The sequence below is a fragment of the Pinus tabuliformis genome, chromosome 6 (genome assembly GCF_031772625.1).
Source record: "Pinus tabuliformis cultivar Carrire ecotype Pingquan chromosome 6, CPIR1, whole genome shotgun sequence".
NCBI classification, from domain to species: Eukaryota; Viridiplantae; Streptophyta; class Pinopsida; order Pinales; family Pinaceae; genus Pinus; species Pinus tabuliformis.
Window position 1 is genome coordinate 1,783,551,994 of NC_142292.1, and position 12,908 is coordinate 1,783,564,901.

General features: G+C 42.5%; 1 protein-coding gene across 1 annotated transcript in view; it reads right to left on the reverse strand.

The window, feature by feature from the left end:
• Positions 1-12,908, reverse strand: part of LOC149266125 (antitermination NusB domain-containing protein) — a 212,914-nt gene that overhangs the window by 196,723 nt on the left and 3,283 nt on the right.

Genomic DNA, 12,908 nt, shown 5'->3' on the forward strand with positions numbered 1-12,908 from the left:
TAGCATTAGAAGGACTGTTATCCCACCTCTGTGTTGAAGTCTAGTATGTATCATTGAATGTGTTATGCAGGTTTCTGTTTACTTAATGCCAGAGAGCTGTCATCCTGTCTGTGCATTAGGAAATAGATTTGCAGACCTCTTTACTAGTTGCAGCCAGCCATCACATGGTCTTGTGCATCTGCTGGTGTGGTCAGTATTCTCCATGTTCACCTAATCCTCAAACTGTGAGTAATTGGTGGTCTAAAGCCTTGTAGTCTGGGGGTGTTCACCCATGTCTGGAGTTAAGCATAGTAGAAGTGGTTATCTGGCTTGAACAAGCATCATTCCTTCCATTCATCCATTTCCAACATTTTGTTGAGTTTGTAATGTTCCCGAGCATCTCTGAGATACAACCTAGGAGAGTTTCTTGGGGTGATAACAGGACCAAATTGGATCGGACTACAGAGAAGGGTATTTTCATTGGGTACAGCGAAACCTCAAAGGCATTCAGAATCTACATTTCTAGCAGTAGGAAGATAGTAGTAACACGAGACGCAAAGTTCATGGAAGACCGAGCTTTCAGGAGGTCTCGAGAGATGCCTACCAGTGATCAAAATCAGTCAGCAGAAGCTCCTTTAGTCCAACAACAGGGGCAACCACAGGAGCAGCCAGTGGGACAAGAAGGAGGACAGTCACAAGGGTCAAGTACTGTGACCAGTACCAGTATTTCCTCAGGGGCAGGAAATCTAAGGAGTTCTCAATAGATGGAGCAACAGAGACAAGATGAGGAGGAGCTGGCAGAACCTCCCACGACTAGTGGTTGAGCCAGCAAAGAGGTTCGTCAAACATTAAGGGATGTAGAGGACTCCAAGATGAGCAAGAGACAACGCAGACAACCTGAGAGATACCAAGTATTGGTAGCTCAGGTTACAGAACCTTCCAACTTTCAGGAGGCCACACAGCATCAGGTGTGGATAGATGCCATGGTAGAAGAGTATAGCTCTATCATGACGAATGATGTTTGGCAGGTAGTGCCCAGGCCAAAAGACAAATTAGTTGTAGGTTCGAGATGGATATACAAGATCAAATATGTGGCAGACAGTAGTGTGGAAAAGTACAAGGCTAGGTTCGTGGCAAAGGGGTATGCACAAAAGGAAGGGATAGATTATGAGGAAACCTTCGCCCCAGTTGCCAGATACACTTCCATCCGATCAGTTATATCTCTAGCAGCTCATATGGGATGGCAGATTCACCAGATGGATGTCAAGACAGCCTTCTTGAACGAAGTGATAGAGGAAGTGTACATAGAACAGCCAAAGGGCTTTGATACTCAAGAAATGTGCACGCATGTGTGCAAATTGAAGAAGGCTCTATACAGGCTCAAGCAGGCTCCCAGGGCATGGTATGGTAGAATTGACACCTACTTGCAACAGATGGGGTTCGTCAAGAGTGACGCAAATCCCAACCTTTACTATTTGATGGTAGAGGATGAGCCCCTCATTCTAGTTTTATATGTGGATGATCTATTCTTGACAGGATCATCAGGGCTCATAGAGGATTGCAAGAGGAACCTAGAAGCAGAATTTGACATGAAGGATTTGGGGTTGATGCACTATTTCCTAGGATTGGAGGTGTGGCAGAAGGATGGGGAGATCTTCCTTGGGCAAGGAAGATATGCTACAGATATTATGAAGAGGTTAAGAATGCAGGATTGCAAACCCATGTCTACATCCATGATTACCAACTAGAAGAAGACAAATGCATCAGATAACAAGGATGTCGACCCCACCTTGTATAGACAGCTCATTGAGTCTGTCATGTATCTGGTCAACACTAGGCCAAACATTTGCTTCGCATTCAATACCCTTAGTCAGTTCATGGTGAAATCGAAAAGGGTACTTTGGGCAGCAGCGAGGCATATTCTGAGATACATTCGAGGCACAGTCAAATATGGGTTGAAATATACTCGAGAGGATAATGTCAGACTTTGTGGAGACACAGATGCAGATTGGCCAGGCAATTCAGTGGACAAGAAAAGTACCTCCAGGTACTACTTCAGTGTTGGATCAGGGATGGTTTCTTGGTGTAGTAGGAAGCAGAAGTCAATAGCACTGAGCTCTGCAAAAGCAAAGTATATGGCAACTAGCACAGCTACATGCGAAGCTATATGGCTTCGGAAGTTGCTAGTAAGCTTGTTCAGGTAGAGGATGGATGCGACCAGTGTCTATTGTGATAATCAGAGTTGCATAAAGCTCTCTGAGAATCCAGTGTTTCATGACATGCCGAAGCACATCAATATTCAGTGTCACTTCATTAGAAATTGTGTACAGCGAGGAGCAGTCCAGCTACAATATGTTCCCACAGAAGAGCAGGTTGCAAATATACTCATGAAAGATCTAGGGAGAGCTAAGTTCGTCTATTTCAGAGAACAGATGGGTATGGTGGAGAACACGTTTCAATAGCAGGGACAAGCTATTTTGGATGTTGTAGATGGTACAGTTGCAACAACAACAGATGAAGAGGGAGTTGCAGTGTAGATGCAGTGTTGGCAGCAGTTTTGTAGAGTCAGCAGCAGCACAGATGCAGCGTATATCAGAGTTGCGCAGTGGTTGGTGGGCAGCAGCAGCCAGACATCAGCAGCGTGACAGGAGATGATGCAGAGACAGGGTGTTGCTACAGGGGGCAGCAACGCTAGAACACATTCCTCGCTAAGAGGGAGTGTTAGTTTTTGTAGCATCGGATGTGTTCTAGCCACGAAATTTTGTGGAGAGGCTAGAATACATGAGATCTCCAAAACCCAGAAATCGTTTCTGGAAATTCCGCCTAGAAGTGTCTCAATTAGATTATTAACCAATTTTTAAATATTTCCTAAGTCTAAACTTAGGGAATATGGTTAATTAATTAGTATTAATTGAGATAAGGTGTGAATCATCTAGAAACTCACACGGATCGACCCAGAAATGATCCTAGCCATTGATTAAGTTTTAATCTTGGTCGTTGGTGCTCCAACAGTGGATTATAAAAGAAAGTCGATGTGGTGATGGAAATCATCCAGTGCAAATACTCAATTGCCCAGGCACTTCGCTTTTCTCAGTAGCAACGGTGGCCAAGTAACAGCAGCGGAGCGATGGCTGAGTAGCAGGTGGAGCAAGTGAGTGGCAGCGTTCCGGGAGAAAGTTTTCAGTTCCAGGAAGAGTCAAAGGAAGGAAGAACGAAATCTCCAGAGGGCCAACGTAGGGACTGCGCAGAGGCTGACGCAAGCATCTCACGCAGAGGTTGGGGAAGCTATTTCGAAGGCAGAAAATAGCTGTGGGGTGAGAGAAAATTCTCACATTATTTTTGCCAGTGTTTTCTTCATATTAGATTGTTAGTTGGGCATCTAAATTATTGTACTCATATTTGCTGCTAAACATAAATAATAAAACCTTCATCTTCTACACCGGTTTTCCCAAGTTGGGTTTTTCCGTGGACAATTGTCCAAAAATAAATGTGTCAATTTTATTGTGCGCTAGAATTTCTCAATTTCCAACATTTTATTTTCTGCAGTGTTTGTATTGTGAAACTTGCAGTTGTGATTTTATTTGTTATTTGTCGTAGTAAATAAACTATAGAGTTAATTTTTGAGTTAGAAGGATAATCTCTAGTAGCTGCAATAGATAGAATTTCACACAAGGTCTCTCAATAGTTTGGGCACCACAATGCCATGGACTAGATTCCCGACCAAAGCAATCTATCCAAGTGGGACTAAAAGATGGACTAAAGCTTTCAGCCTCTCTAGGTACCATCAGGTTTACTTTCTAACCATCAACCCAGGGATCTAGGTGCGTATCCGAGGTCAGAGTTCCATGACCAATGCCGCCCTCCCTACTTCGGGAACTAGACATCAACACATAGTGTCAGCCAGATGTCCTCCCAGGAAATGTGTCTCACACACAAAGCCTCAACAAATCTCTTCCAAACTTTTATCATCATCAACAAAATCAGCAATATCAACTAAACCAAGCATGCTTCTAAGATATTCAAACTTCTTATTAGGAAGAGACTTTGTTAGTATATTAGCTACCTGATTGTTTGTCGGGACATACTGTAGCTTCACGATCCCATCCTGCACCAATTTCCTAATATAGTGGAACTTATTGTTGATATGCTTCGTCCTAACATGAAACACGGGATTTCCAGACATCTTGATACAACTTTGATTATCACAATTAATCGAAGTAGGATCAAGAGATTTCTCGAACAAATTTGTTAGAAGCTTCCTCAACCATACAGCCTCCTTTCCTACTTCACATGCAGCCACGTACTCTGCTTCAGCACTACTCAAAGCAACAAGATCTTGCTTTCTACTCATCCATGAGATCATGGCAGATCCCAAACTAAAGCATCCACCGGTAGTGCTTCTTCCATCGGTCTCACTGCCACCCTAATCAAAATCTGTGAAGCCAATCAACTTGATTTCCTTGCTATTGTACTTTAGGCAGTGATGTATCGTGCCACGAAGATATATCAATATATTCTTGGCAGCTATCCAATGATCATGACGAGGCTCAAATCGAAACTGATTGAGGATGTTTACAGCCAAGCATATAACCGACCTAGTATTTACCAGATACATCAGAGAACCTACCAACTAATGATAGGAGGTAGGATCCACGAGACTTGAGTCGGAGCTCCTCAACTTGTTGAGATTAGTGATCATAGGAGTAGTCATGGGCTTGGAATCCATCATCCCAAATTTCTGCAACAACTTGATGATATACTTTCCTTGCCCCAAATATATCTCCCCAAGATTTTGCCATACTTCTAAACCTAAGTAATAGTGCATTAGTCCTAGATCCTTCATCTCAAATTCAGCGGCCAACATCTTTTTGCATTCTTGTATTCTTCTCTCCACACCTGTAATGAATAGATCATCCACATACAATAGAATAATGACTGGCTCATTATTCACAACCTTGATGTAGAGATTTGGATCAGCGGAACTCTTCACGAACCCAATTCTTAGAAGGTATGCATCCATTCCTGCATACCATGTTCTAGGAGGTTGCTTCAAACCATATAAGGCCTTCTTGAGTCTATAGACATGAGTATCTCTGCCATTTACCTAAAAGACTTCAGGTTGCTTAATGTATACTTCCTCATCAATGGTCCCATTCAGAAATGTTATCTTCATGTCCATTTGATGGATATTCCATTCCATTGTAACAACCAATAAAACCAAAGATCTAATGGTGGTATACCTTGCAATGGGTGGAAAGGTTTCTTCATAATATATGCCTTCCTTTTGAGAGAAACCCCTTGCAACAAATCTAGCCTTGTATTTATCTATGCTTCCATCAACAACGTGTTTGATCTTGTAGATCCATTTTGAGGTGACAATCGATTTGTCACTAGGTCTAGGAACGATTTCCCAAACCCCATTCTTCATGATGGATTGATATTCTTCCTGCACAAATTTCTTCCATACTTCTTGATGATAAAATTCTTCAAATGTAGATGGTCCTTCTTCAATTAGTCTTCTCATATATGAAACATATGCAGAATATCTCTTCGGCCTTTTTCTTTCTCTAAAGGTTCCTTTCGCAGCTCCATGTCCTTCATCATCTTCAAGAGTAGATTTTAACCAATTTGGCCTCTTCCTTGCATTTGGTATGACCACAGGTTGAATAGGCTCACTTGGTCCTTCTTCTTCTTCTTGAATTGTAGAAGGGTTGTCAGGTTGTACTTCTTCTTCTTCAAATATAGGTAGATCTTCGTCATCAGAATCAATAGGAATATCCTTTGATCTTTTGTAGGCTTGATTTTCATCAAATATAACGTCCCTGCTTACTTCAATGTGTCTCCCTTCCTTGATGTAGATTCTATATGCCTTTGAGGAGAGACTATAGCCAACGAAGATCCCTTTGATGCTTGTAGAATCTAGCTTCTTTCATTTGTCCTTTGGAATGTGGATGTAGGCAGGACTCCCAAAGATTCGGAGATGGTCCACACTTGGCTTCTTCCCTGTGAATGCTTCCTCGGGTGTCATATTATCAAGAATTCTATGAGGACTTCTATTTTGAATATATATGGTTGTCATTGTTGCTTCTCCCCATAGAAATTTTGGTAAGTCTTGATCAAGGAGCATTGTTCGTACACCTTCTTCAATTGTCCTATTCTTTCTTTTGGCCACTCCATTTTGTTCGAGATAGTAGGGAACAATAAGCTCCCTCTTAATTCCTGCTTCTTTACAATATGCAATCAATTCTTTAGAAGTGTATTCCCCACCATTGTTGGATCTCAAAGTCTTTATTTTTCTTTCGGTTAGGGTTTCCACTTCGCATCTAAACTCTTTGAATTTCTCAAATACTTCATCCTTTTTCTTGAGAAGGTAGAGCCATGTCTTTCTAGAGTGATCATCAATAAATGTTACATAGTAAAGATGACCTCCAAGTTATTTGTCAGACATGGGCCCACACACATCAAAATGTATGAGGTCTAATATTTCTTTATACCTTGTTTCACTATTTGAAAATGGTTTTCTTGTATGTTTTCCCAAAGAGCATCCATTGCAAACTCTTCCACAATCTTCTTTGATATCGGGGATGCCATGAACTAGATGTTTAAGAGTGGGAATGACCTTATAGTGAAGCTGACCATATCTTCTATGTCATAGCTCAATAGGAGAGATTTCCATATGAACTAGGGCTTGAGGAGGTGGTGTAATGACTCTATATAAACTTCCTTCACAAACTCCAATAGCCCTAGCTTTATCAATACTTGAATCTTTTCCACAAACCAAGACCTTTCCATCAACAAAAGCAACTCTATTCCCTTTATCTTCTAAGCAAGAAATTGAAAACAAATTCTTTTTCAAACCTGAAACATATAGTATGTTGTTGAGATGTAGTTTTGCTCCATTCTCCAGCTTCAAGGATGTTGATCCCAAGCCTCTAGCAGCGTAGCTTTTGTTGTCTCCCAATTCCACTGCATGGGAAGATGGTTCCTTCAATAGAGTTTGTAGTTGATTATTTTACCCTGTCATACGCCTTGATGCTCCACTGTCAATGATCCATGCATTCTCATCATTAAGTGATCTTGTAATTGCAACTAAGAACCCTTGACTTTTGACCTTGTTGAATAAGTAGCAGACAATCTTCTTGATCCATCTTCCTTAGAATTGAATCTCATTCTTATCATAGAGGGAGTAATCAATTCCTTCAAGCCAAAAAAGCGATCTTCAATCTTCTTTGACCTTACCTCTGATACCATGTTGAGAAATCAATGCCAGTAGAGTTAGGGTTAGGTTTCTCTTTCTTGATAATTACTTGAGAATTATGTTGGCTATTTTTACTTATTTGTTATATTATCTTTCATCAAGCAATTACCAAATTATGTGTGCATGAAGATCACAAAAACACAAGAGACAAGATGTAGGCACTCTGCCAGGGCAAAACCCCTATCTAGGGGAAAACCCCGTCAAAAATCTCTTCCTTCGATAGTTTTGCTTGAGACTTTTCAACCTAGACTCAGACCTCGCCCACACCAAGCCAGCCTCTGCTTCTTCGATCCAACCTTCGACCTAGTAGCAACAGCACTTCGAACCTTGCATCTTCGACCTGGCAGCTTCTGGCATCAACAGCAACTTTGACTTTGACAAGGAGACTTCAATCTCCTAAACTAGCCCACACAAGAAAGTGAGAGAGAGAGAGATACCAAAACTTTGATTTTGTCCTTCCCTCCCTTCTTAACCAAACTCGCACTCCTTTTAGCCTGCTTCTTGATCAAACTCACACTCCTTTTAGCCTCCTTCTTCACCTTCACATTTTTTCCCGACTTCCAGCTTCAAATATCGAACTGTGTGAAAGAGTGAGATTTTCAAATGAGTTCAAACTGCCTTGTATATATATATCCTTCCAATGAGGTCGAACTGCCTTCCTTGAGGCTGACTTGATCTTCTTGAGGCCGACATGATGTGGAGGTTACATAATTCATCTTTGACTCAAAAATGATTATTTTTACATCGTTCGAAAGCCCAAGAAGGGTCTCATAAAATATATAATGACTCTAATGACTCTTTATTAATCCTAGGGGTCCACAATGGGGACCTTTTTTAATAAAATGATGACCCAAGCATGAAATCCATGCTTTAATAAGTCATTGTAACAATAATAAAAATTCTTTTGACAAATATATTTTATGAAGACCGAACCTAGTTACATTTTTCAACATGGGACACCTACATCGTGGGGCACTGAAGATTCTTCAGCAGTTGCCATAGGATTACCAGCAAGAGGCGTTGACAAGAGTGGAGTGTGCAAGGGATGCACGCTTGGCAAGTATGCCAAGTCTTCTTTCCATGGTTAGGATAGCAGATCCAAAGGGATTTTGGAGCTGGTGCATTCAGATGTGTGCGGGCCCTTTTCTTCTCCATCACTGATGAGACACAGGTATTATGTTACCTTCATTGATGATTTTTCTCAGAAAACTTGGATTTCATGGAGTTTAAGGCCTTGGTAGAGAAGCAGACCGGGAAGAAAATCAAGGCAGTGAGAAGTGACAATGGTGGAGAATATATCCAATGCCTTCAAGGAGTTTTGTGCAAAGGAAGGTATTAGCAGAGAGTTGATAGCACCTCATAACCCTCAGTAGAATGGGGTAGCGAAGAGGAAGAAAAAGAGCATTGTTAGAGCAGTTAGGGCTATATTGCATGATCAGGACCTGCCTAATTCTTGTGGGCAGAAGCATGCAACGCTGCAGTATTTCTACAGAACAGGAATCCACACAGGGTGCTTGGACGAGTCACACCAGAGGAGGCTTTCACAGGAAAGAAGCCTGATGTTTCACACTTCCAGATCTTTGGCACAAAGGTCTATTGTCATGTGTCCAAGGATAGTAGGAAGAAGTTGGATCCCACAACAGAAAAGGGAATTTTCGTGGGATATAGTGAGACATCTCAGGCATACAGGGTGTATCTTCCAAGACTCAGGAAGACAGTTCTCAGGCGAGATGTGAGATTCTAGGAGGATCAGGCTCTAAGAGTTTCCTTAGAATGTGAGCAGTTGGCAGTACCTAAGGAGTAGCTACTCCCTCCCAAACAGGGGTTACAGCTAGCACCTCAGAGTCAGCCACATTCTAGTGGTAAGAGGGTAGCGCAGCAGGATGAGGAGGAGAAACTACGCCGAGAGCAGACAGATCAGCCAGAGCCACCCACCACAGGGAGGAAGAAGGCCAAGTGGGCTAAGAGGTTAATTCAGGAGGTTGAGGAGTAGGTTGAGGCTCCTAGTGCCATGTTTAGGCAGAGTAAACTTCCACAAAGGTACACAGGTTATATGGCACTGATGACAGAGTTGGTGGACACTGAGCCTTCTTCTTATAAGGAGGCAGCGTCTCAACAAGTTTGGCAGGATGCCATGGTAAAGGAATATTCTAGACCTGCGTTTAGGGCACATTAACAGCGTTAGAACTTCTCCTTGCTATGTTATAGAAGCCTCTTCCATGACTGCAATAAGGTCTTTCTTCCATGACTGCGTTAAGGGCTAGGGCATCTCCTCTAGGGCAATGTATAGATCTTCTCCAAGGACAGCGTATATGCCTTCTCTTCTAGGCCTCTCTTTCCATTAAAACCCAAACGAGTGGAGAGAGGGATCACAAGAGATGAGTGACCAAATGACTTGAAGGCCACCTCTATTTATGGTGCAACGTTTAGGTTGAGTGGGGGTAACTTGGTTGTTGGCCGACCTTGATGAATTGTCACATAACACAAATAAATTCATATCTCCATGAATACATGTCGGAATCGGATGATCTTTAGATCAATCCTACACCTCTCGACGAGAGGAATCCAAGAAAAATATCAGCGGCCTTAAATAAGTAGACCCACATGGAGTTTTGCCCTAGTTGCCAATTTTAACACTCCCTCTCAACTAGGGAGAACTCCATCTGCTAATCCATCTGCCAGTCCGTACTATCTCTGCCATTAGTGCCCTACACTGCTCTGCTCTGCTGAACTATGAAGAAGAAGAAGTGATCGAGAATGTATCATACCATTCTCTACTGACCCGAAGTCAGTCCCATATAAAGAGAGTGTCTCATACCACTCTTACTGATACGAAATCAGTTCCAAATAGAGAGAGTGTCTCATACCACTCTTACTGATCCAAAATCAGTTCCAAATAAAGAGAGTGTATCATACCACTCTTACTAATCCGAAATCAATTCCAAATAAAGAGAGTGTATCATACCACTCTTACTAACCCGAAGTCAGTTCTAATTGATCCCAGATCAATATCATCCTAGCATAGGGAGAATGGTACTACACGATGCATCCATTAGTAGTACTATGGTCCCTATCCTCATTTCCCTGCTCATTGGTCAGATAAGAGGTGTTTCCCATGAGTTCTAGATTGCATGGGTAGGATGTCTCGGCAAGAGAAGGATGAACCACTCATCCTGCCTACATGTCGCCATAGGGTATCCCAGGGGAAGGCTGAACCACTCTCCCTGTACACAACAAATCACTAGGGAAAGGCTGAACCACTCACCCTATGATTGCGTCTCAGCGAGAGAAGGATGAATCACTCATCTTGCCTACATAGCAAACCACTAGGGGAAGGTTGAACCACTCACCCTATGGTTGCTCATCGCTCCAAGAAGTACCCCCAAGCCCCCCGGAGCTCCCAGAGCTCAATGTCCATATCATACAGGACCCTCAGGAGAGAGTCTCTCCACGACTCCTAGTCGTTCTCGAAAATTCAAGAATTTGACCTTTCCCAGGGGCTTCATCTGAATATCAGCGACCTACACATCAGTCCCAGAGTGATGGAGCCTTCTTGCTCCCATTGTACCATATCCCAAATAAAGTGGTACCTGATGTCTATATGCTTGGAGCGATCATAGAACACGGGATTCCTCAACAATCAAATCCCCCTCTGGTTGTCACAGAAGATCACGATGGTATCCAGCACGTGTCCAAACAGCTCACAGAAGAGCTTCCACAACCAGACAGCTTCACAGGAGGCCATACTCACAATTATGTATCCGGCCTCATCGGTGCTCAAAGCAACCGACTTCTACTTCCTGCTCATCCAGGATATCGAAGCAGAACCCAAAGAGAACCAGCACCCAGAAGTACTCTTGCGATCCTCCATACTGCCTGCCCAATCAGTATCAGAATAATCATGCAGCCTCACAGCTCCAGCAGTGTATCACAGTCCATGAGTGATTTTGCCCTGAAGATATCTCAAAGATTCTTGGCACCAATCCAATGTGAGTGATGAGGCTCAGCAATATGTTGGCTCAACATGCTAACTGCAAAACAAATATCCAAACGGGAGTTCACCAAGAACATCAATGCTACTATGAGTAGATAAAACTCAGAGGCATTTCCCAAATCAGGTCCGATAGCACTACCGCATAATTTCTTAAAGTTAAGCTCTATTGAGGTAGTCACAAGCTTGAAGTTCACCATTCCAAATCCGGAATCCAAGTCCCTCTTACTTTTGTAAATGAGAGGGTTTGCATCTGACAGAAAGAGGCCGTCCTCATAAGGTACCAGTATGAGAGGTTTATCATCAACAACCTTAAAGCAAGGGTTTGGATCGGCTTCACTCCTAGTGAATCTCAGCTTCATCAGCTAGCTATCAATCCTCTCATACCAAGCCCGGGGTGTTTGCTCTAAATCATAGAGAGCTTTCTTCAACCTGCATACATGAGATTCCCGATCATGAATCTCAAACCCCTCGGGTTGTTCCAGATCTGTGGTCTTGCTATTACATGAGGGGAATGGTCCCCTTGTAATATTTCCTTCGGTACATCTCGGACATGTACCTTCATGCTCTTCTTTGAATTCAGGCATCCTTGTCACCATCTGATTCACATCGGGTAGGGCCTTACAATGAAGATGGGCAGACCTCCGATGCCATTGAAGAGATGTGTCACACGACATGGTCCCCAATGGACTTCCTGCAACTTGATACAAAGTGCCAACCTACACCCTTTGCGGGATAGGTAGTATCGTCTCCAAGAATAATCTCCAAGTTTTTTTCCTTCTCTATCAGATTAGAGAAATCTTCCTTGTATCCGGTGAAGTGCCTTGAAGCACCACTATCAATAAGCCAATTTCCCAAGGATTCCGGAGGAGAGGCAGTGGAGAGGGCCAATATAAGATAATACTCCTTTTGCTTATTAGAAACAACATTTGATTCTTCATACCTGAAGTTCCTTGCTTTCTTGAAGAGTCGGTCATTTCCTTGATGACCTGCATTCCTTTTTTCTTTTGCCATTGTACCTGTCATTCCTTCAATCATTGAAGATGCCCCTGGAATGATTGTTATCATCATCAAGTGATGTGTCCCTTCTATTCGGACACTCCCTCACATAATGGCCAAACTTATTGCAAGCAAGGCATCTGTCTTTCCTTCCACCCTTAGTGTACTTGTTCTTTGTAGCATCTAGTGCATTTGATGGAGCGTCGAGGATTTTACCCTTCACGTAATCCTGCACTTCTTGCCCTTTCAATTCAGCCGGGAAGTGGGATGAGGAACCCATTGAGCCTTTTTGTCCCTTCCAACTGTCTTTGGTGATTGCTCTTTCACTCTTGCTTGGGCTTTGTCTTCACCTCACCTCTGATACCATGTTAATTTTAGGTATGTTCTATGCTAGGAGCAATTTACTTCAATTTTTCATTTTAGCCCAATGACAATATTCAGATTAGCAATCACATCAGCATGATAGTAAAGTGCAGATAGAACATAAACATAAACATCAGAAGACAAGCCAAGACAAGAGGACACAAGATGTGGCACCAGCCAGGGACAAACCCCAATGTGGGGAAACCCTTGATCAATTCTTCTTATATTCTTCAATAGTTCAGCAGAGAGAGAGATAGTACAAATACATTTGAAGTCAACACTTTGACTTGCCAAATGAGAGATCAGACATCAGAGATC